General features: G+C 38.7%; 1 protein-coding gene across 1 annotated transcript in view; it reads right to left on the bottom strand.

The window, feature by feature from the left end:
• The window catches only part of SDK1 (sidekick cell adhesion molecule 1), a 382240-nt gene that overhangs the window by 357417 nt on the left and 1513 nt on the right, over window positions 1-23310 (bottom strand). The window lies entirely within an intron of this gene.

Here is a 23310-nt window from a genome sequence, read left to right as displayed (position 1 = left end):
AGGTAAACAACGTTTAGAAGGAAATAATAATTAAATCATCTGTTTAAGTATCCAAAATTCAGACATCCCTAAATGGGCAATTCCTTTTGTGCATCAGTTCAGAAAACTGTAGATAATCCAGTCAAAAGGCTACTGCATGTGTAAAAATAGCAGTGAAACTATTCCTCTCTTCTATTTCTTTGCTGCCACAAAATTGGGTGTTTCAAATAGGACTAATCAGAATATATAAATAAATAAAAGAAAGACTGCAGAGCATTATTTGGTTTTTACAAGGCCTCAATGCAAAGTAGTAATTCTCCATCTGAATCCTGTCACAAAATGTTGGGAGGATTAGTTTAAGGAAGAAAGTTGGTCTGATTGCAAAGCTTAAATTGCAGAATTTCTTTTTCCAAAAATGGCAAACAGCTTGTACATACAAAAACATCATCCTTATGATGTTAATTGCAGAAAAATAAACAATCATTAGTTATGAAAATGTTTTTTTAGCCCATAATTTTCCATCTTGAATGTTCTGTCTAGATCCAACAGTGTGTCACACCCAGTCTGTGAGGATACTTCCTGTAAGCACAAATTTAATACACAGTATAAAAATATCCCAGCATTATGAACCTAATCTGCTTCCTTATCTCTCCCTCCCCTTTTAATTACAAGCTATTATGCAGTTCTAGACTATTTCTTCTCATCTTCACTTCTGCATCCTTCCCTATTGCAACACACTTATCTACTCCTCTCCATCTTCAAATAGTGAGCGAAAATTTCAGCACTGAAATATTTAATTTTCCTGCTCCAGCACTGTGCTCTGTCCTCTGATTTCTCAATCCTGCACCAGCAATATGCTCAGATTTGTATGCATGAAAAATTCACAATATAACCTTACCACACCACATGAGAAGGGAGACCACTCTCCTCCCTTTGACATGATAATTAAATAAGAGAAATATTGCTGCACTGATCCCAAGTGCAACACTATTACATGTCATAATATATCCAAGATGAATTCTCCACTTGAGTAGATACCAGGTTAAATTCAGAAAAAATACAACAAATTAGCTTCTGCACTTCATTAATACTGTCAGCTTCACTCTAACCAAGAAAAAGCCCCAAGCCCCCGCCACATCAAAGAAACCCATTAGGTGACCAAAAAAATGAAAGAGAAAATGTATTGGAGTTTAAATATATACTTTTTCAACAATTTTTTTTTAAACCCACCAAAACTGTGTGATGTTGAATTGCTAAATCTTAATGACTCACAAAATAAAGCTTTGCTATCTGCCACAGCTTCCAATTCAAACTCACACCATTTTATAGCCTCTTCATTGGTACAGCCTCTGCATTAAACTTACAGAAAATAAGTATTGTGTTGATTTATAATAAATTATTCCATGGTCTCACACCGATATGATACTGAAAAAGGAGTGTTTAAAAAAGCAGAGCATGATGTGAATCAGAGACACTGAATTCTGTGGAACACTGCCAGCAGACACAGGATATTTGGTGAGTTAGGCAGGTAAAAACCATATCCAGAAAACTTTCACAGGTGTGAGAAGCAGTTTCAGAACTGCAAAGTAAAAATTCAGAATGTCAATACATGAATCATCTCTGCACCATGAATACCAGAGAGCTATTAATAATCCTCTCCTTACTTGGGAAGGTAAAGAATTCAGTAACATTTCAAAAACATCCCAGTCTTCCTGCCCTCAACTGCTTTCCTGAAAGCACCAAGAAAGTTGGTTCGTGCTTTCTCCTTCAGAAGTTAAGGATGAGACTGTGGAGACTGGGAAACTGTAGAACTGCAGCACCACAAAGTTTCATATAAGGTTCAAACCACTATCACATTTAGAAACACAAAAAAACCCCCAAAACCACCTTCTACTGTTCTTCAAAGACATTCTGACTGACTGGAGAGCACAGGACATCTCTAGCTTTGATATGACAAGGATGTATAATGCAAAAAGAAACATTATTAAAAACTCAGTGGCAAACCCAGGCTTTCTTCCTCTTTTTTCTCCTGGAAGAGAGGAAAAATCCTCAGGTTAGATATCAACAGAATTCCTATTGAAAACAAGAGCTTTCATAAGCACTGTGATGTTGTTACTTAAAAAGGTTACGAAAAACTTTGTCTTTTGCAGAAGGCTTTTGAGGCTTCTGAATTTCATTTTCTTCTTAAAGGTGAGAAGTTCACTTAAGCATTCCATAAACTAAAGTTTGAAATATACACTCCTAAATATTTCCACTAAAATGAAAACCTTATAAAAACTATTGTTATTTTGACTTAAATGTTCCTGAGCAAGTAAAGAAAGGTCATTTGATGCTGGCTGGGTGTCCCGACAAGTTAAAAGTGTTGAAGTTGAGTGTCCCCCCAGATGAAAGTTGTGTTGCACACACATGAATTTTAGAGCCAGCAGTGCTTCTGGAAATTCCTCACCAAAGGGAGAGAAGTGCCATGACACAAACAACATTTGTGTGCCCAAATACCTGTTATAAAACTGACACTAAGAATTGCAAGACAACTGAGCAAAAGAGTTTTTCAAGAAAGCAAAAGCTTTGTGTGTTGAAAATCAGGGAACTGGAATTATAAAACACCAAGATATTAATTTCATTAAATACTGATATAATTAAGACATCATTAAAAAGATGCTTAAAATCCAAACGTCAAGGACCTTGAGAAATTTCCCCTACCAATCTAAAGGCCAATTAAATTGTCTATTATATATAAAACAGGACAAGTCTTGTTGCAGGGGAAGTTCCTGCCAGCAGGCTGAATTACTCAGCCTCCTTATCCACCCAAGTGATGTGACTAATCTATTCCTGCTAACAAAACAAACCAGCCACACACCAAGAATTGCTTCATCCTCCAGTAGGCGAAGGCTGAGGTCCATCACCTGCTGGAGGCACCTGGAGTTGAGTGCTTCACATTCCATTTACCAGAAAGGAAGAACTCTCCTGATTTGTTTTGAAGCTGAGATTTCTATTCAACCATTTCATTTAATAAGTTTTCGTTCAAGGCAGGAGGCAAGTAATCAGATTGGATACCTGGTGACTATTTAACAAAAACAAGAAAACAGGTTACTTTGGATAAATGCAGTTCCTTATGGTTGGGGCCTCTTAAAATCACAGCTTTGATGTTTGCCTATAACAAACTATTTTTAAACTAATGGAACTGAACTCCCAAGTACAACACTTTGCTCACTTTGACACCCCCCATACAGGCAGATAAACTGCACTGTATTTCCTTTGTGCTTCTTCCAGACAGCCAGAGATCTATGAAGGATAACACAGAAGACAAGTTCCCATAAAATCCTGACCCTGTTAAAGTTACTGGGGCTTTAGCTGTATACTAAATGTAGTAGAAGATCTTGCAAGAAATATTCCTTCAAATGTGCAGGCCATTTTCTGGGATCATTTTCTCTTGAAAAGGTAACTGGATAGCCAACAAGTCATTAGTTATCCAGAAAGCCTCCTGTAATTCTTAGCTCATCAAATCCTTCAACAGGTTGAACATGAAAACTGAATCGAGCATGTTTTTCTGACAAAAATCAAATGGATTTTGATAATATTGAATTATTTGCTGGATTAGCCTATACTTCTCTTGACCGAAAGAAGAAGAAAAATCCATTTCTCGACTGGAAAAGGAACGTTAAACCATCACCTTCAGCAATCTTTCACATTTTAAGTTCTTAATCCTACATTAAAGTGTGTCAAATCCTTTCTCTTGCCAACTTGAAACACACATGGCCTCCTAAACCGCACCGAAGGTGTTTTTACTGAGCACTCACAGCTCCAGACATCCTCCTGTACATCCATGCCCGGCTCCTGCGGTCACGGGCTGGAGCAGAGCAGCGTCCGCTCCCTGCATCAAACGAGCCCATTTCAATTAACACCCATGGCTGCGGGGAGGGTCCCGGGCGGTGTCTGAGGGCGGGCTCGGGGTGGGCTCTGGGCTCTCTCGGGGCTCTTTTGGGGCTCTCTCGGGGCTCTTTTGGGGCTCTCTCTGGATCTTCTCGGGGCTCTCTCGGGGCTCGCTCCCTCCCCGCCGCCCTCTGGCGCCCTCTGGCGGTAGCGCCGCGGCCTCGCACCGCCCCTGCAGCCCCCGCGCTCCGGGCTCGTCCCTGGGGACCCCCGAGCGACACCGCGGGGACCCCCGGCCTGTCCTCGCCTGGCCGCGCTCCATGCAAGCGGCTTCCAGACTGCCTTCAACTGGCTACGCCCCAGCACTGGCCGTTCATCTTCTTGTGATGATTTCAAAGCTTCCCGGTACCTGCAGCGCAGCCGTGGCGACAGAGCCCCTTGGCCCCACGGGTGGCTCAGGACACCCACAGGCTGCAGATGCTTTGACATCGCTCTCCTCCAGAGTTCCACTCTGATACACAGATTATTAACTCTAGGAGATTTGGGAACAGAAGCACAAAGTAGCTTCACAGTTTAAAAGAAGTCGCACAATGCATGACGACAAGATAAGCAAAAAAAAATTATCTTCCGCTTGTCAGTTCTCTTGAGTTTTCCTTCTATTCTTGAGTGTTTGTGAGAATTCAGGATTGCAAATTTCTTGCCTTGGGTCTCTGATCTCCCGGCTTGTCCTGAAATGTGGACTCTGGTCCTACAAAGAGCTTTCTCTGGCAAAAGTATGAACTCCTATCTAAACAAAAAATCCTATTCTTAAATCTTACACTCCTGCTCTTCTCTTTTGGTCCACTTCAAGTTTTTTTTTCCTCCCCCAATGAAAATTCCTCCTTCTACCTGCAGCTGGAAGCAGTCTTCTTCCAAATTAAATAACTTGGGCATTTCCTTGGGGAAAGAAACTCCAACCCTACAAGTCCAATTAACAAAGCAATAGAATTTTCTTGAGCCACAGGTACTATTTCCTTAAACTCTTAAATCTCCCATGTTTTCTACACTTCAAGATTCTTACTTTGTAACTGCCCTGCAAGCATGCAGTCCTGCAAGAAGAGCACTTAATGCAACTACTGTGAAGCAAGAAGGAAGCTGGACTTCGGTCTCTGATAACCAAAATTCTGTAACTCAGTTTTATCTTAAGAACTCAGTTAATGGTGTTTCCTCCCCAGCTGAGCAGTCCTGAGAAATTTATACCGAGGGGAATGCTGGGGGTGCCTGACTTAAAAAATGTTCAGATCTAAAGGATTCTCACCTGACATCCCTGAAAGGTGACTGACTTCACCATGAGAATGCACTGAGAATGCACCAGACTGCACAAAATCACATCTGGAACGAGCAGAAAACTCCACCATCACTCCTGACTGAAGGCTGCAAAAATGCCAGTGCTTACAGAAGGTTGTTTTCTTGTGGCTGTTTTTGTTGTTGTGTTTTGGGTTTTTTTTCTAATGAAGGTCCTAACTGCCAACCCTTCCTCAGCACTCTTAGGACTTTCCAAGCAGTTTTCCAAAACTTGGCTGAGTGATCTCTTGAGGATACAGTTTGGGTATGTGTTTACTTCACTAACAAAGGACAGCTCAGTTCCGTTTTCAAATTTCAATGCAAGCAGCAAAGGCTCATCAAACCCATGAAAAAGAAAAGGATTATGGATAGCAGGTGTCCAAAATACCATCTACTTTAGCAATCTGGAGTACTGGTAGCAGCAAAAGCAATTAGAGTCTGAACTCAAGAAAATTTGTTTTTTACAGCTCGGATAGTTAAATAGTGAACAGATTGACAATGGAATAGCTGGAATCTCCCTTACTGAAGTGCTTAGAAAACAGATTAAATAAATATCTGTCAGGAATTGTGTTGGTATGATTGATCCTGCCATAGCCCAGGAGAATATACTGTTGAACCTTTGAATCCCCTTCCAGCTCCCCTGCTTTCTTCTTCTCTTTGAGTCACTGAATTGTGGCATCTGCATCATCATGTTTTAGTTAATTTATCTTTTAAAACCACTCTCAAAATTAAACATCTTTAATTCAGCCATGAAGCAGCAGATGATCACAAAAAGCTCACAGCCTTATGGCCATGGTGGGGAAGAGTGAGTCTGGAAGAGGGAGAGTCCAGCAAGGCGAGGGGCTCAGAGGCAGGTGTGAGGAGCTGGGAAGGTGCCAGGAAACTGCACCGAGGCAGGGAGCTGTGCCTGCCACAACTGTTACTGATGGAGAAGGACAACACCAGGAGGATTGCCTGCCAGTGCTGAGAGAGTCTCTTTACTCAGGACACTGAAGCAGTGTCCAGCAGCAGCCAGGGCTGGCTTTTCCCAAAGGGAGAGCAAAGCAGGACCAAGTGTGATCTCAGGCCAGGAGCTTCCCTCAGCATTCAGGTGCACCCCCAGAGCACCTGAGCACAGCAGGGAGAGGAGGAACAGGGAGTGGAACCCACTGGCAACCCCAGGCAGGACAGGAGACAGTGCCACTGGGGCAGAGCAGAGGCAGAAATGGGTCCAGGGACAGCCCCAAGCACAAGGCACATCCGAGGGGCCCCACCCAAACTCTCACACAGGGCTGGGATCCCTCCAGCATGTAGGGACCAAACTCCCAGCCCTGAGATGAAAGGGAGCTGGGGGCCCAGGGCTGGAGGGTGTGGATGGAGAGTGCTGGTGAAATCCAATTTCCCTGGAGGCTCAGGGAAATTGGGACCTAATGTCCCCAAAGCCCTGACAGGCTCAAAGCCTTCGTGTACACTGAGAGAGGCAAAGATGGCAGGTGGGCCACAGCCACACCTCCAGTCTGTCAGTCCAAACAGAATTACTCCAGACAGCTGCTCATTCTGACCACCTGAAACTCTGACCTTACTAAATGCTGACCACTTTGTGTCAAGTCAAAACAAGACTAGAGATGTTAGTATAAAAGAAGATGCCATGACTAGAGAGCAAAAACATGTGGCTTCAGTGATGCTCCTGACAGGTTTTGTAGAAATATTAAACTACTGGCCCAAAAGTACAAGAAATTCTGCACACCGCCCAAAAATCTCAAAAAAAAAAAAAATCTAGAGCAAACAAAGCCAAGCAAGACCAAGAGGAAATTCTTCATTTACTAAGAATAATTTATGGAAATTTTTTATTATGAAAGACCTCAAATGACTGAGACGGGTTTTTTAAATACAAATGATGATAGAATTGAGTAGGGTAAAGCATGCTTGACTTATCAATAATATCATTTCTCATGTAGCTGAAATTAAGTTTTTGCTGAAGTACCACACTGAATTTGGCCTATGAAAAGAGTATTCATTCCATTAGTTTTAATAAAATTGTATGGAATCATTGCTCAATGATTTGAGGATGGGACTTAGCAAAATGAAAACCATAATCAAACCAGCCTTCCAAAACCAAAAATAATGAATTAATTATTGGAAATGTTCTTCAGCATCAGTTTCTAGCAAATAACCCTTTCACACCATGAGTCAGGTCAAACTGCCTGTAGCTCTCTTGCCCTGGCTTAGCAAGTACCTCTCATGTTGCTAAGATGAAGAAAAATGTTTTTTAGAAAAGGCAGAAGTGTGTATGTAACAACATTTAATGGCAGCTAAGCTGAACAGAAAACACTTAACAGTAAAAGCAACTATTTTTAACATATTCTACTGTTTAAGATCTAACAAGTGGGTCTGTGCTCTACCCAGCTCTTTGACATCTCCTTCAGGCAGTTCAAATCACAAACCCAGCCTCAGTGTCACTGGAGAAGAGCTGAGCACTTGAGATTCTCAGCAGCTGCTTCCAACAAGGAATGAAAAACCTTGGATAAGGTTGGCTGGAATATTTCAAATTGCACACGTGATTCAGAGGGCAGGGACAAGATCATGGAACCTCCCACTTGAACTCTGCACCATTTCTGCAGATTATTCCAAGGTACTCAAGACAGTTTTTCAATTCAGAATTTATATTTATCTCTGCACAGCCCTGTAGAAGGGGGAACAGAGGGAGACCAATGACAGTTGTAACACATTAAGTTTCAAAAAGGGGAAAAAGAAAGACAAATCTCCTTCCAGGTAAACAGCAGTATGATGGCAAAAGGAACTTTTTTCCTGGAGCTTTATCAGTTCATTTAATTCAAGCTTTTCAGTCATTGGCTCTATACTAGTAAAAGCCTAGAGAATTTGAATTTATCATCTAATTTTCCTTCTTTTCCTAACACAATGCATGTGACTAAGTCCCAGTTGATAGATTAAGGGGTCATTTCAGTCCATCTTTTAAATTTGTTTTGTGATTTTTTTTCTTTCCTGACATTGCTCCATCCCCCCTGAGAAAATAATCTTAATTATTTCTAAGCTAAATATCCTTTTAGATATATAAATCTACTTAAAATACAAACATATGTTATACTGAGCTTTGCTCTTTTATTCACAAGTATTTATCTGCATTTTTTCCATCAGACCAAGCCCCAAAGAAATGTTGTCTGAAAGGGAACAAACACACAATTAACAGAACCTCCAAGACCTCTTCAAACATCTGTCTGTTTATAACACAGATAAATACCCCAGATACTTCTCAAAGTCTTTTAAGTATGGTGCCATTGAACATACTAATTTTCCCTGCCAATTGTACATTTTTATGTAATAGAAAGTAGGTTGATGTCAAAGAACTGAAAATTACAAACCATATGTCACACCAGAAGCAGCTTATAAAGATTAGCATATTTATAAGACAAAAAATGCATTTTAAATAATGCAAATATGAAAACATCTTTTTATTTGTAAAAGCATTTTTTCCCCAAATCAACCTAAAGTATGCTTTTTTACTGCACTTTTACAAGATCAAAGAAATTAGATTTCATCCTCTAAGAAAGATCTTAGAGTAATGTCTGATATTGTAGAAAATGCCAACAATCAATAATTTATCCTTTCAAACTGTAATTCTAGGCTCTAAATAATAATCCATTTTTTCAGAGATAAAACACAGAAGTCAGTCAATTTGGTAATGGTCATAATGGCCCAAAACATTCCAAGCTGAAAACCACACAGGGCAAGACTGACCTTAGAACTCAGGTTTTTAACTGAAATCCAGTACTTTTGACACAAGCCTATTTTTTTACATTTGTGTCTCAATTCATTCAGACAAACTTTTTAGACCAACACTTTTTAAACTTTTATAAAGCCCATTTAAAAAGTGTGAAAAGCTATGCTCATTGAAGATGAACAATTAAAACCATGTGTTTTCAGCATATGAACAATATGCAAATTAAAATGTTATTAAAACCAAAACTAGTGGACAATTAGCAAGATATGCTTATCGTTATGATGGTCATTAACTCTCAGAGCAGCAATAAAGCCAGAATAATATTTGTCTGCCTCCCAGAGATGTGGTACCCTGCAAAGCTGAGGGACCATCAGGAACTTCAATGTATTCCTCACTAATTTTGTTGTATTCCTTGTGTTGCTAATACACCATTTAGCAAACTGAACTATCAAAATAATCATAGAATCAGTGTGGTTGGAAAAGGCCTCCAAGATCATCGAGTCCAGCTGTTGACTGATCACCACCTCAACCACCAGTCCATGGCACCAAGTGCCTTCATTATTTCTGAAACACCCCCAGGGACAGTGACTCCAGCAGCCCCTTCCAATGTTTCACCACCCTTCCAGTGAGGAAATTCCTCCTAGAATAGCAGGCCAGAGAAAACTGTGTGCTAGGTAAATACATATTCTACCTAGCAGGAAAATTATTTGTTATACACGAGTCCTCATAAAAAATTCTCAGGAAAAGTTTTTTTCAAAATGTGAAAACTGAATAAAAATTAGCTTCAATAATTAAAAACACGGAAAAAAAAGAATTGTAAAACTCCCTTAGATGATGAGGCCAGTTTTCCCCATTACTGTGGCATTCATTTTACAAATCTAAGGCCCCAAGTATCAGATTTTTTATATTATTAGCACTGCTCTATGAACTAATCAATATATAAAGTCTCTAGCAAACTCTGATCAAACCATATTCAAAGGTTTGATTCTTCTGTCTTTATAATTCTCTTCAACTGAGAGCACTCACACAACTTTATGATGCACCACTAATAATCTGTAATAGAATTAAATGGGTACTTTCCAGGAAGTCAGCAGTACAGCTACAAGAGTATTTTTGTTGCACAGTTCTTTTAACGTACTATTCATAGCTGAGAAAGTACTTTAATTTCCCTAATTAGCTGTTCAGTAATACAGAAATATGCTAATTAAAATCTATTTTTCTTCTCTTAAATTATGTCATGCTGTCAAATAGATACAAAAAATGAATGAACGAATGATATTTGCAATATCAATGCAATATTGACATTGTGCAAGTGCTCCACCAGCACTTGCTCCAGTCATTCTGCCTTGAATGAGTTTGCATTGTTTAATTGTTCAGAACTTAATAAACAATTCTGTAGATGATGTATGAAGAGGATATGATATGAATAAGATCCAAGATGGTGAAATAGTGAGCAAGACACTATAGAAGATAAATGATGAAGAATTCCTCTGCCATTCTGACCACAGTACTCAAACTCTTCTACCTGCAGCGTTATAAACTGGAAGTGTTAAAAAGAGGGGATCCGGGAGATGGTCTGTGCTAAGTAGGTAGCATTTTAAAATAGTTTTGGGATGTGTTATTTTAAAGTGTAACAACACTAATCCTTGCTTGATGTGCAGGAACTTGTGGCTTCCCTGCAATCTCAAAGATTCCATGTTGATTTAGATAAACAGGTCAGACTTCCTGGCTCCAGAGGAGCTCCAGGGTGAGAGAGACAATTGCAAAGGCCTCAGGATGAGAGCAGAGCTCTGCCTCCACACCCCCCAGAGACCTGCTCAGAGAAAACCCTCAGCAAGAGCCCACAGCTTTAGCCAATTCTCCTTTTGAACTTTTTTCCCTGTACCTCACAGTTGTGAGATATGTGCTCTATTCTCTGCCCAGGTGGATGACATCAGGAATTTATAGATAAGAACTCAAGAAAGATCATTCATCTTCCAGCATGGAAAAAGCCATTTATGCAGTATCTCTGTTTTCTCCCACACGGGACATCCATTCTGCTAACCAAAGTCTCTGCGCTAGCTACAAAGGAAATAAATTAACAAACACCAAAAAACTCAATCAAAGGAGGGCAAAGGAAAGCTCTGGGAATATGGAATGCTTGGGTTTGCAAGAAGAAGCTTCTACAGGAGAAAACACGTACATAATGAAATATCATTAATTCTATCAGTGATTTTTGAAAGCGTGACAACTAGAGGAAATCCTTTTCATTTATTTACTTGTATTTTTCTGGACTGTGAAACACCTAAAAGCTGGACAACTCTCAATATTTGTGTTACTGAGAAAACATATCTTTCTTTTGGATCTAGGTAAAGGAAAGGCCAGAATTCAGAAGAAATACTGCCTTCTTGAGATTAGGGGATCTACAAATCTGGAATAGCTGAGTACAGGCAAATGCAACCCACAGCTCAGTATTGCTGTTTCTGTCTGGAACATCTTCATAAACAAGTAGTAAGATTTAAGACTTCGAAAAAATATCTAATTTTATTAAATAGCTCACACATATTCCGTAGAAGATTGATGGTTATGGCTTTTACTAATTTGAGGAGCTATCACTGCTCTGTGCAACTTGATAAGCAGCATTAGTCAAAATGTACTACATTTTTTTTCTTACTATACATATTTCCTTCATATACATATGAAGATATTAACTCATGTCTTATCTTCTCCTGGTTCAAACAAAATTTCTGTTTAAAAAACTTACTGTGGTTTTGATCAGGTCAACAATCTGATTCAGTTTATTTTCTTAAACCTGTTGTACAGACCCAGATTAGGACATAAAAGAAACCAACCCAAAAAAGGAACAAAAAAGCAACCATAAAAGTAAAACTGAAACCTAAACATGGGACTCCCTGGCTTCATTAAGAACTGCTATGAAACCTGTGTGTCTCAAAACTCAAGTATTTAATCATAAAATCCTTACATTTCAACAGACTTTTTACCTGGAAAACATATTACTTCCATTACCAATCTGAGTGAGGGGACAGACCAATATCTCAGTTCCTAAAATCTGGTGAAATACATCCTTTTCACACAGAATCCCCCACATTTGTTTAAGTGAAGAAAAAAAGAAAATTAGATAAGAGTGAGAGTAAGAAGAGGAGAGCAGTTTACACATTGACACTGATGAACTTTGTTGGAATGAATCTGTGTAACTTCAGTAACATTTATTATAAACCCCACTGTATACATTAATTCTTCTACCAAACAAGTTTTAAAACCATCCCAACACAACTCAAGCTTTTAAATGTCTAAAGGAAAATTAAGAATCTTATAACTGCAATACAAATATTTAAAGCTTATAACTCTTCAAAACTGTTTAAAGTATAAAGCACTATGCCAAAGAATGTTCCTAACATATAATCTCTACAGAATGTAGGCTAAAATTAAAATCTTTTGCTTTCATAGATCACATTGTTCCATTAGTATAATTACATTTGTTATCATGTTCAGCTAACTCATACAAATGTTACCCTTCCTCTTTATATTAGTTGAGATGGCTCCTCCTACTGAAAGCGTTCACTGCAATTAACTGAACTTCTGCAAGTTATAAAATACAAATGTGCACTATATAGGGAAAAATACAATGCCTTTCCGTGCTACACGAATATGCAATAATACACTTCATGTGATTTCCCACAAATTTAGAAACAGACTTAGTAAGTGACCAGTATGAGAGAGGATGTTAAATGGATGAGAGACCATCCTTTAACAAGGACTCAGAGAGAAAAGGCTTCAAAGAGCTTGAAACCTGTTGCCTTTAGCTGTTTCTTCAAAGATGGTACGTCTGAGAGCTCTGAACTCTTTGTTTCTGACAGAACTGCTTCACACACAGTGATATGAAAAAGCACCACTATAATTGAAAAACCACAAGTGTTCTGCCTCTAATACGATTACATTTCACAATGCAGATTTATGAGATTCGAGATCTCCATTTAAGATCATGCCACTTCATACAGTTTCTCTGTCAATATACAAGGTACAAAATGAAAATGCATTTACAGATGCAGTCATTTGCTGGTTTGAGCTGGGGATGAGTCAATTTTCTTCACAGTGGCTGGCAGGGGGCTGTGTTTTGGATTTGTGCTGAAAAAGAAATTGTTGATAGCACAGAGATGATTTTGTTATTGCTGAGCAGCCATTGCACAGAGTGAAGGCCTTTTGTGCTCTCACCACCCTGCCAGCGAGGAGGCTGGAGGTGCACACGGAATTGGGATGGACACAGCCTGGACTGCTCACCCAAGGCACATCACAGAACATCTGGTGTCATGCTTGGCATGGGAAGCTGGAGGAAGAAGGAGGAATGGGGGATGTTTGGAATGATGGGTTTGCCTTCCCAAGCCATCATTAATCACCATTAATGAGCTCTGCTGTCCTAGGGATGGCTGAGCACCTGCCTGCTGAGAGGACAAGGTGAAAGGAAACCTCGGGTTGCCTTCTGTTTGCACACACAGCTTTTGCTTTACCTTGTAAAATGTCTCTATCTCAACCCACAAGTTTTCTCACTTTTCCAATCCTCTTCCTCATCCCACTGCTGGTGGGGGAAGTGTGTGGCTTTGTGGTACTCAGTTGCCAGCTGGGCTTAAACCATAACAAGTCTTAAACACAAATCATGCCTAGAAATCTGAAACTCAGCAATATATGCATCTAAATCACAAAAATACTCTGTCTACAAAAATGAGAACAGTAAAGGAACTTCTGACCAGCATCAGAGATGGGACTTCAGAAGCCTTGAACACACTGAAGACTTAAAAAAAACCCCAATATATCAATCACTACAGACAGCTATTCATCTGTACAGTACATTCTACTGCCAACTTACTACGTGAGTTCTGAGTAGCTGTGTCTGGTGTTCTATTTGCCTTGATGCAGCATCTAAACAAGCAGGCAAACACACATTTTTTTCAGCATGTAGCCACTTCTCCAGAATTTTGAGACAGCTGAGACTGCTGGATGTCTGGAAGAGAGCTGCAAAAATGCGTAAAGGCAACATTTGCCTTTCACTCAGAATAGAAGATCTGACTGAATTATGAGAATGCTGTATCTGGCAACTCTAGCAATGGTTTGGGGAGCTTTCCAGTCAAGGCAGTCGCATGCTTAGAACTGCACTGTAACTTTTATCTTGTCTTGTACTTATTTGCTGTCTTTTCTGAGCTTCTCATATATATATATATATATATATATATATATATATATATCCCCCTTGTCTTTGTCACATGTTTAAAGTAACAGAAGTCTTCTGGTAATGGCACAGATCTGGATGTTAATGAAATGAGTGACAACTGGGGGCACTGCACGTGCCCAACACCAAGACTCACTAATTGGTTACAGAAAATATGCAATATGCCATAATTTACCAAAGCACCAATGCCTAATCACTTCACAGTGCAATGAATCTCAAGCAAACATGAGTAATTAAGCCATTAGTTTTAATAAAGTGACAGCTAGCACTTACTCCACTCTAGTGACCATTTGGACAGAAGTTGGTTTAACTGTGTTTGTAATGTCCTGCAGCTCTAAAGAAAGGCTCTTAGAACATGAAGAATTCTTTCAAGATTTGTTGTGACATGTATGAACATTTGTTCACATGTTAAGTGTCAAAATCCAAAATTACTCAGCATCTCCTTTTTTAGATACTACATGAAAACTTGGACTTCTCTTGTCAATTATATGGATGAGAACTGTCCATATCTGCCACTTGCAGAGCCATCTTGTCTTTTCTAAATGGCTGCTCCTGTATTTTTTTATATATACTGAATTTGAACCATTTGAAAAATATAAACAAATTAAGTTTTAGATTTGACCTGGACTTCCTTAACAGAATCAGTAAGATTTTCACTTTTTGAGTTTAAAGAGGCACAACAGTTAACACTGTGGGTTTTTACTGACACCAGTACACCATAAATATGTCTTGTTCAGGTTTTGGGTAGGAGAAGACAGAGCTACATCCAGTACATGAAAGCTGAAAATTATACTCGCAAGAAACCTGAATGGCATTGACAAGGCATAATTTTAATTATGATGCATTTACATAGTGAATGTAATGTTGAATTACCAGCACTTAAAATTCTGAGTTTGACATGAGTGCCATTGACTCAGAATTCTCAACTGAAGATTCAGAAAAATATGCTTAAATATTTGACCCATTAAATGCTAATAATAAGCCATATATAATTAAGTAAATCTGAGTAAGATTGTTATCAACACTTGTATAGAGAAACTTGAAATGAAGATGTTAGGTACTACATAAACAGCTTGAAAAAAAGTTTTCAAAATACAAGTCTTGCTTTGTTATTCATTGCTGCTTCAAAGTTGTGTATGAATGGGAGGTTTATCTTGAGACTCACTTGAAATTTTTCTGTTGATGATTTCATTAAACAATAGCATCACTGCCTATCTTGTAATTGAATTAAGCTAGAGTCAATTGACCGATTCTCCCATTTCCCTGAAACAGAACACCTAAAAGTGAAATTTTAGCCTTGTTCTATGGATAATGAGCACTAGCATGATTAGGCTCTGTGACCAGGAAACACCTTCTCTCAGCTGACTAATTTTATGAAGTTACTATATAAAATATGTATTCTTTTCAAGAGGAGGAAAAAACCCCAGAACAAAACACTGACCTCTCATTAGCTCTTAAAAGGTAAGGGCCTTGCACAGCAGTTCCAAGACAAAACATAACCTTAAAATTGAAGTTTAAGATGAAAAGAAAGTATTCTTTCTAGTTAAAATACAGCATTTTAGAAGATTATGGTGGCACATGCAAATACAAGAAACTAATATCTTTCTTCATTTAAGGTACATCTGATGTTGTTCACAAGTAAACAGTTATGTTTATAAAAACAAAACAAATTCTAGAAACAGGAAATTAGTTGATAGAATTTATCTCTAAAACCTGGTGTTTGCAGTGGCATTAAAATGGTTTTTAATTTCAGCTACTTCATCTTCAAAAGCAAATCTAAAGTCTTCATGGCAACAAAAACAGCAAAAGGTGAAACACAGGAGCTACTGTTCTTGATCTCTCGCCTCTTAGACTTATCTAACATTTTAAAAAAATGCTGGGATAATCTACCATTAAACAATCTTCCTGCTCATCTGCTCTCCAGATGACAAGGCCTCCAGCACAATAAAAGCCCTGCTTAACGCAATGCACGTGTCCTAGAAAAGGCACCCTGTGCCCAGGGAGGGGATCATGGTGGGATCTGCTCCACATTGCAAGTGCAGAATCAGAGGGTTTAAGCCTCCTCCTCAGCCTGTCCCTGGCAGGAGGCATTACTTGTAGACAACAGCATGGAGGAGCACTAATCTGAGAGCAGAAGCACATTGTGTCAGCCTGAGACAAAGGGATAAAGACAACAGAGGGAAGGAAGGGTGAGACACACAGATGGATGTGCACACAAACAACAGCACTGCCTTCACCATGGCACAGCAGTATTGCCAGAGCACTATCAGCAAAGCTGCTGTAAAAGTTTTTTTATGCATCACAACATAAAACAGAAGTGCCAATGACTTTCTCCTCAACAACAGGGACAGCGGGGAAGAAAGCACAAAGGTGCTGGTTTGCAAATGTTACATTCACATGATAGGTAGGATCTGAGTTTATTCAATCTCTTCACCCTGAAGGAAATAAAACAGTCAGAAACAAGAAAAGTTTATTGTACCTCTACATGCACAGATTCAAGAGGACTTAAAATTAAACTTATCAGTACACACATTTAGAAATACCGATGCAGAATTCCCTTCACCTCCACCCACGCACTTCAATACTCCAGCTAAGTGTTCCATGTTATGATAAATGTATTATCCTTGAACTGCAGGTATGGCACTGCACCATATATTTCTTTTCCAATAATCATATACCATTTAGTTAGTTCGAAGTATTTAGTCATAAATGGCCTTTGCACTTCTTGACAGATAAGAAATAAAAAACAGGGACATTCATTCCCCAATGCACCAGCCAGACTGCAATGACAGTGCTGGAACTGAGTCTGTGCTTAACACAAATGTTAGGTGAGCAAACAGAACTAGTTTAACAAAATAATTTTTTCTAAGTGCCTAAACATTTTAAATATTTGCACTATAGTTCCATTATTTCCTTAGCACCTTCTCTTAAAATGTAGCATTGCTACTGAGTTGATTTCCTATGAACTCAATGCCAAAACCACATATCAAAGCCACAACATTCTCAGCTAATAGATACACAAAATTTGACAAATATGAACCTGAGGATGTAAGCAATGTCACCAGATCTTCTGGTTCTTTGTGTAATAATGAGTTACAAACTTCAATTGCAGCCTGGAATCAATGTGGGACTCTTCTGGCAATACACACTGAAGCTATGTTATCATCATTCTCTACTTTCTGGTCCAAGAGAGCAATACACACCAAATTATTTTTTAGGTAACATGTTAGACCAAGGAGTTTATTAGGAAAAATATATGGCTTAGGGCTTAAAAGACCATAAAGTGGTTTAAAGAGACCTAAGGGACATTGATTTATCTACCAGAATCAACTTTCTCTTCAGGCTGCCGCAATAGAGCATGGAAATGAGAAAAACAGGATTAAAGAATCACATTATCTGCATAAAAAGCTCTAATGCTTTATTGTTTATAAAAATGACACTTCAAAAGTTATCTGAATGGTGTGACGTAAGATTGTACAATCCAGTTCCACATCCTGCATTAAGTGCTGTTAAAGACTTCCTTTAATCAGAATTGTTGGAGTTCACACCTCACCTTTTTAACCCTCTGAATCTGTGCATTAGATAGAAACATGAAAAAGTAATACTGGTGGAATTTGCAATTTAAGTTGCAAAGTTTCTTTTTATTTAAGAAAAAAGTATTATTTCTATCATCTGCCTACAGAATTGACATATCAGGGGATTAAGGGGAATTTTCACATTACTGAAATTTAGCATCTACCTTATAAATTCAGGTTGGGAAGACTCCACCCAACAGAAACTCACTGAAAGGGACTTTCAGAGAAAAAAAACTAAAGTCTTCTAAACCACCTGACTTCACTATTTTCCCCCCAGAAGCAGCAGCCTCCACATATTTGTAAGAAGTCAGGCCATGTACATTTCCTTGTGTTTTGTCAGAGTTGGAAAATTCTCCCCCATTGAAGCTGATCTTAGGAACACTGCCAGGGTCATGCCCTGGCCAGGCTGTCCTGCCACCTTGTTTGCATTGTCCCTGATGCCTGTGTGACCCAAGTCTGTGCTAGTCCAGGGAGCTGAACAGCTGAACATTAAAAACACTCCTCCTAAAAAGCCTAGATCTAAATTTCTAATCTTAGTGAGGATGCCATTTGTATTGCACCTCAGAGGCATTTCACTGCTAAAACACAATCAGCAACAGGCCAGTGTCTGTTTATTCCAGGAATAAATTTGTTATTTTCTGTAGCAAAGCCAGAACAAAAATAATCTGTCTTTGTAAACCAAAAATACAAATGCTCAAGATATGATATACAAGTATCACATACATCTAGAAGTCAAGAATCTGTGCCATGAGCACATCCTACAAACCCAGTCATGAATGTTTAAAAGCAATGAAGTTGGGATCACTTTAAAATAAAAGACTCCTCCCTTCTCAGCCATGTCACCCTTTGAACCTTCTGGGGCTGTGACATTCCAAAGGCCTTGTCTGTTAAAGGAATTGCAAGGTCTTACTTTACTCCAGGGGCAGATGTAACTTCAGAAACCCCAAGTTCTTTGGGAACAGGCCTTTCCATGAAGTTACATTTTTGTTCTACTTGAGCTCTGTGCATGGTGAAGGGTCATGTTTGAGGCACGTGCAGCAAAGAGTCTTTATTCACTAGAAAATACTCACTGGATAGTCAGAAATAGAACCCAAATCTCACCAATTACTTGTTCTCCAGCTGTAATAACTGTAAGTAGTCTAATCCAATGCCATGCTATAGCTGCTAACAGTTCTTCCTCTGGTTCACACAAAAGTCTTCTTGTGCTCAATTTAAAAGATTTCAAGCAAATGAAAGATGGAGCCAAGCACTGACAAGAAGACAAAATACTGAAAAACTGAGTATTGGGCAGTACTTAGTCTCAGTTCTGACTGTGTAGACAGGAAAAATGATAGGTAACAATTTAAACCTACTTATAATGTCCATGCATTAAGAATTTGCATTAAAGATGTTCTGGCATTTTATAATCTCTACACAAATCTTATGAAAATTGTTCTATTTCATATGTTTTAACTTCAAGAAAACACAATCTTGAAAATATCAACATATCATCAATTTGTTTTTTAAAAGCTATTTAAATACATGCTATGTATGTACATATGCAGAGGGAGGAGGAAAGGCCTGTTTCTGTAATGAACTCAGCATGAACAAGATTTTGCTCCATGAGGAATCTAATTGCCTCTAGTCAGCCCACAGATTCATCACAGCACAAAGGTCCAGCTGGACCAAATAACCAGGCCATCCACAATGTGATGTCCAGGTAAAGTTGTACAGAAAGTTGATAAATGCATGGAAATCTTTGAAGTCAAGAATCTGTTCCAGACTTATACATGTATGGTGATAAGAACAAGACAATAAAAAAAATCCCTCTCAGAGCTACAAAAGCCAAGTCCCTTCACTTAACAGCCTTAACACCCTTCCTGAACTCAAAAGATTTGAGATTGTTTTTTAGTATTTCTATGGTTTAAACAATCTTTAAAATCTTAGACAGCATTTGTCTTTGTTATTCAAAATACATGACTGTGCACAGAGATGGCAGAACCTTCCAGAACAACTTTTCAAGGACACAGATTTGCCTTGTGTTCTTCTTCAGTGAGGTGAAAGCCGCAGAGCTACCACAGCCTCTCTCCCCACCCAGGCCATTCCTGCTCTGAGCATCTCCTGGCAGTGCACGAACACAATGATAATAAACACCCATTACTTATGGTCTCCCTTCAGCTCTAACAGGACCATTACACTGCACTCTCAAGGAATCATCTGAAACTCTGCACTTGGAATGTTAATATTATGTGCTCACAGCTCTTTGAACTTGCTGTAAGAAGTCTTAAGAATAGGTACTTTTCCAGCAAAACATAAACATACAAAGCAAACCAAGAGTTACCACAGTAGAGAGAGTGAGAAGTCGCATGATCTGGCCACAGAAAATGCCAACTCTCTCCACCCCACTTCTATTTAGACTGGATCTACTCCTCCAAATCAATTGCTTAATTATTATAATTATATACACAAAAAAGTCAACTGCTTAAAACTAGCGCATACTTAAAATGCTCTTCTAAAGAAAAGAAACACAAAAGGCAAACCCAATAAAAAATCTTTAGTTTCCAATAAAGAGTAACAGAGTCTTTTGGAATTAGAAATGGTTCCTTCTACATATAATTCATAATCTTTTTCACTCTCCAGTAGGTATTGCTCTAACATTTTACCATCTCTCCATCCTCCTAACAACCAAATACTCTATATGCAAGTTGTTTATCATCTCTGCACCTAATGCAATTTGAAATTTGCTTGAAAAGGCTTCTTACACTCAGCATATTTATAATACACCAGATCAAATATTTGAATTAAGGAAGTTGGGCCCCAGAAACATTTTCATTTATCTACTGGGTCATGGCTTCTTTCAAAGATAATGCATATCAATATCACCTTAAATTGTACATTCAGGTATTTGTAGAATTCTGAACACAGATTTGATTAAGTAGCATAAAAAGATTACGGTTCCATTGCCATAAAACTAAGAAAAATCAGACAAGCTTCTCTTTCTTAATATTTAAAGATACCAGGCTTCTGCTGGAGAAGCTTAAAGCTTTGCTCTGCTTTTATCTATTTTAAAATCTTTCTGAACAACAGCTATCAATCCAAAGAAATACATTTTCAAAGTATTCTTTCATTGCTCAACAAAAGATAGACATTGGGAAGGCACTTAAATCCATTCAGATGCATGTAGAGTAGCCTCTAGCAACTTCCAACCTATTTTAAATAAGCAGAATTTTTCTATTTCCATACAAATATTCCAGTAGTTTAGTAAACATTTTGTACCTCAGTAGGCATCCGTGTTTGTTAATCTCATACATAAGGAATAAATTCCAAAGCTGCAGGAGCTCTGTGTATTCCCAGGACTCTGCCCGGGCATGCAGACCCCTGAGCCAGACTCTGCAGGAGGATGTTCCTCCAAGTGCAGCAGGCAGCCACTGGGGCCAAATGATTCACTCCTAGCACCACCTCACAAAGTCTAATTTGATAATTATAGTGATTATCAATTAGCATCTCATCACTATTTGATGACACACGATGACTTGAGGCTAACTAGCATCTCGTACATCATTTAATAAAAATGCCATGAAAAGAGGGCTGGTGGCAGAGGCCAGCAGGCAGAGAGAGCTGAGTAAACAAAGGAATGTGCAACAGTTTGGGGACTCTTACAGGTTAATTTTTCTGAGCTGGGCCAGTGCAGACACTCCCCCAGTGTGAGGGGGTCCTGTGCAGAGCCCTGGAGTGGGAGCTTCATTCCTAGCCTGGGACAGGCCACAGCCTTTGTCTTCTGTACCCTGAAAGTCACTCCCACCATGCACAACAACACTAAGGTGTTGAAGAGAATCCATTATTACTCAGGACAACAACCCAATGGACATTTTAGACTCATCAAACTCACTTTAAAAAGGAAAAAGAAAGCAGATAGATTTTATATTGAAATATATAACAACTATCAGAAGACAGAACAGCTGAAGACCTAAGCACAAAATGAATTTACAAGTGGTTTTGTCTACAGTTCACCATGAGATCAGCTTTCACATGGATGATCATTCAAGTGTAGAGAATACTCAACCAACCTGTTGCAGCTGAAACTCATTTCTTCTGTTCACCTTGAAGTATAAGATACTTGATCTCAACAATTTTACCTGATCTGTTTCCTAGGAATGAAGAACCTGCATTTCAGTATGCCTGAAATACTTCTTATGTCTTTAATGCTGGAATAGTTATTATGGAAACATTAGCTGGTTATAGCATTGTATTATGATTCATGCAGAAGAGCCATGGCCCATATATTTAGAATGTTCATTTTTTTATCTTATAAAAAGATTGAAGTCATGTAATTCTCTCATGCATATGACCACATCATTCCATTAGAAACTTCTGTGGCTGTAGCAGAATTTCCATTTTCATGAAGGACTTTTATATTGTCATCTTCTCTCTAAAGTAAATTTTTGCATAAAAATGATGAATGTCTTAGGATCCATTAGAATTCAGAGTGCAAAAAGAACCGTAAGTTATAAATTAATGCAAATTTTGTGAAATTCCAATAGAAGTCCTCTACATCTAGACCTCCACACTGGTTTATGTGTCAAAGAATTCTTAAGAGGACTAACTGTAATCTTCAGCATTATGTAAAAATTACAATGTATTTTGTTTCTGTATTACATAATTGTTTTATCTTTCATTGTTTCATGTCTTCTACACTTCATAGCTTTATCTGCCCCAATATTTTTCATAAATAATATATCTTATTCTCTTCCCTTCCCCTCCTTGCCTTAAATACTCTTAGTTACTTAAAGCTAACTTGGTGTAAGGACTTTTTTGGGGGATAGTTTGTATACACTACAGAACTCCCTGAGATATACAGTACCTGAAATTGACACTACTGCCAATGCTGAGTAATCTGAAATAAGCGATTGAAAAATTGTGCTCTACTGTGTGCTAAACAAAAGTTTCAATTCACTTTTAATCCAGTAAGGTGGCTAGTTTACTACTAACCATAGAAAAAACTAGCACCTAAAGTGATTCCTGAATCCATGGCACCTAAAACTACCTTTTATGATTTTGTTTTTTAAGGTAAGCAGCAAGAATCATCAGCATTTATCTGCCAACGTGAAGCATCATATTGGCACCTATCAACAACAACTACCAAAAGAAAAAAAGCAAAAAGTGACGTGAATTTTAATTTGCAGAGATAATTATGTCAGGTATGGCTTGTTTCAGGATAACAATACCCTGTTAGGGCTTGCAGGCCTCAGCAGAAGTAATTTGGGAATAGCAGTGACAGCATAAACAAAGCACTGAGAAAGGTTTATGAGGGTGGAGTCCATATAAAACACTGGATTAAATCTCTTCTGTATCCTGCGGCTCCAAACTTTCCGAGGATGCAGCAGTAAATCCAGAGCAGACAAACTACAGCAGACTTGGCTTCCAACTCCTCTTCCTCAACACATGAGCCCCATCCACTTATTACAAGTGAATGCACCGTTGTTCCCCATGAAATACTTGAAAACAAAGAGCTAAACCACAAAGACTATTCCCCTTCCTGGGGTATTAACTTCCGCTTTAATAACTAACTCCTGGTCCCACACGATACAGTTCTGCATTGTCCAGCACACCCCACTTCAGCCAGACAATGCACACAGCAATAAAAC

The sequence above is a fragment of the Molothrus aeneus genome, chromosome 16 (assembly GCF_037042795.1).
Source record: "Molothrus aeneus isolate 106 chromosome 16, BPBGC_Maene_1.0, whole genome shotgun sequence".
In the NCBI taxonomy this organism is placed as follows: Eukaryota; Metazoa; Chordata; class Aves; order Passeriformes; family Icteridae; genus Molothrus; species Molothrus aeneus.
Note: the sequence above shows the minus strand (reverse complement) of the source record. Positions and strands in the feature narration are given on the sequence as shown.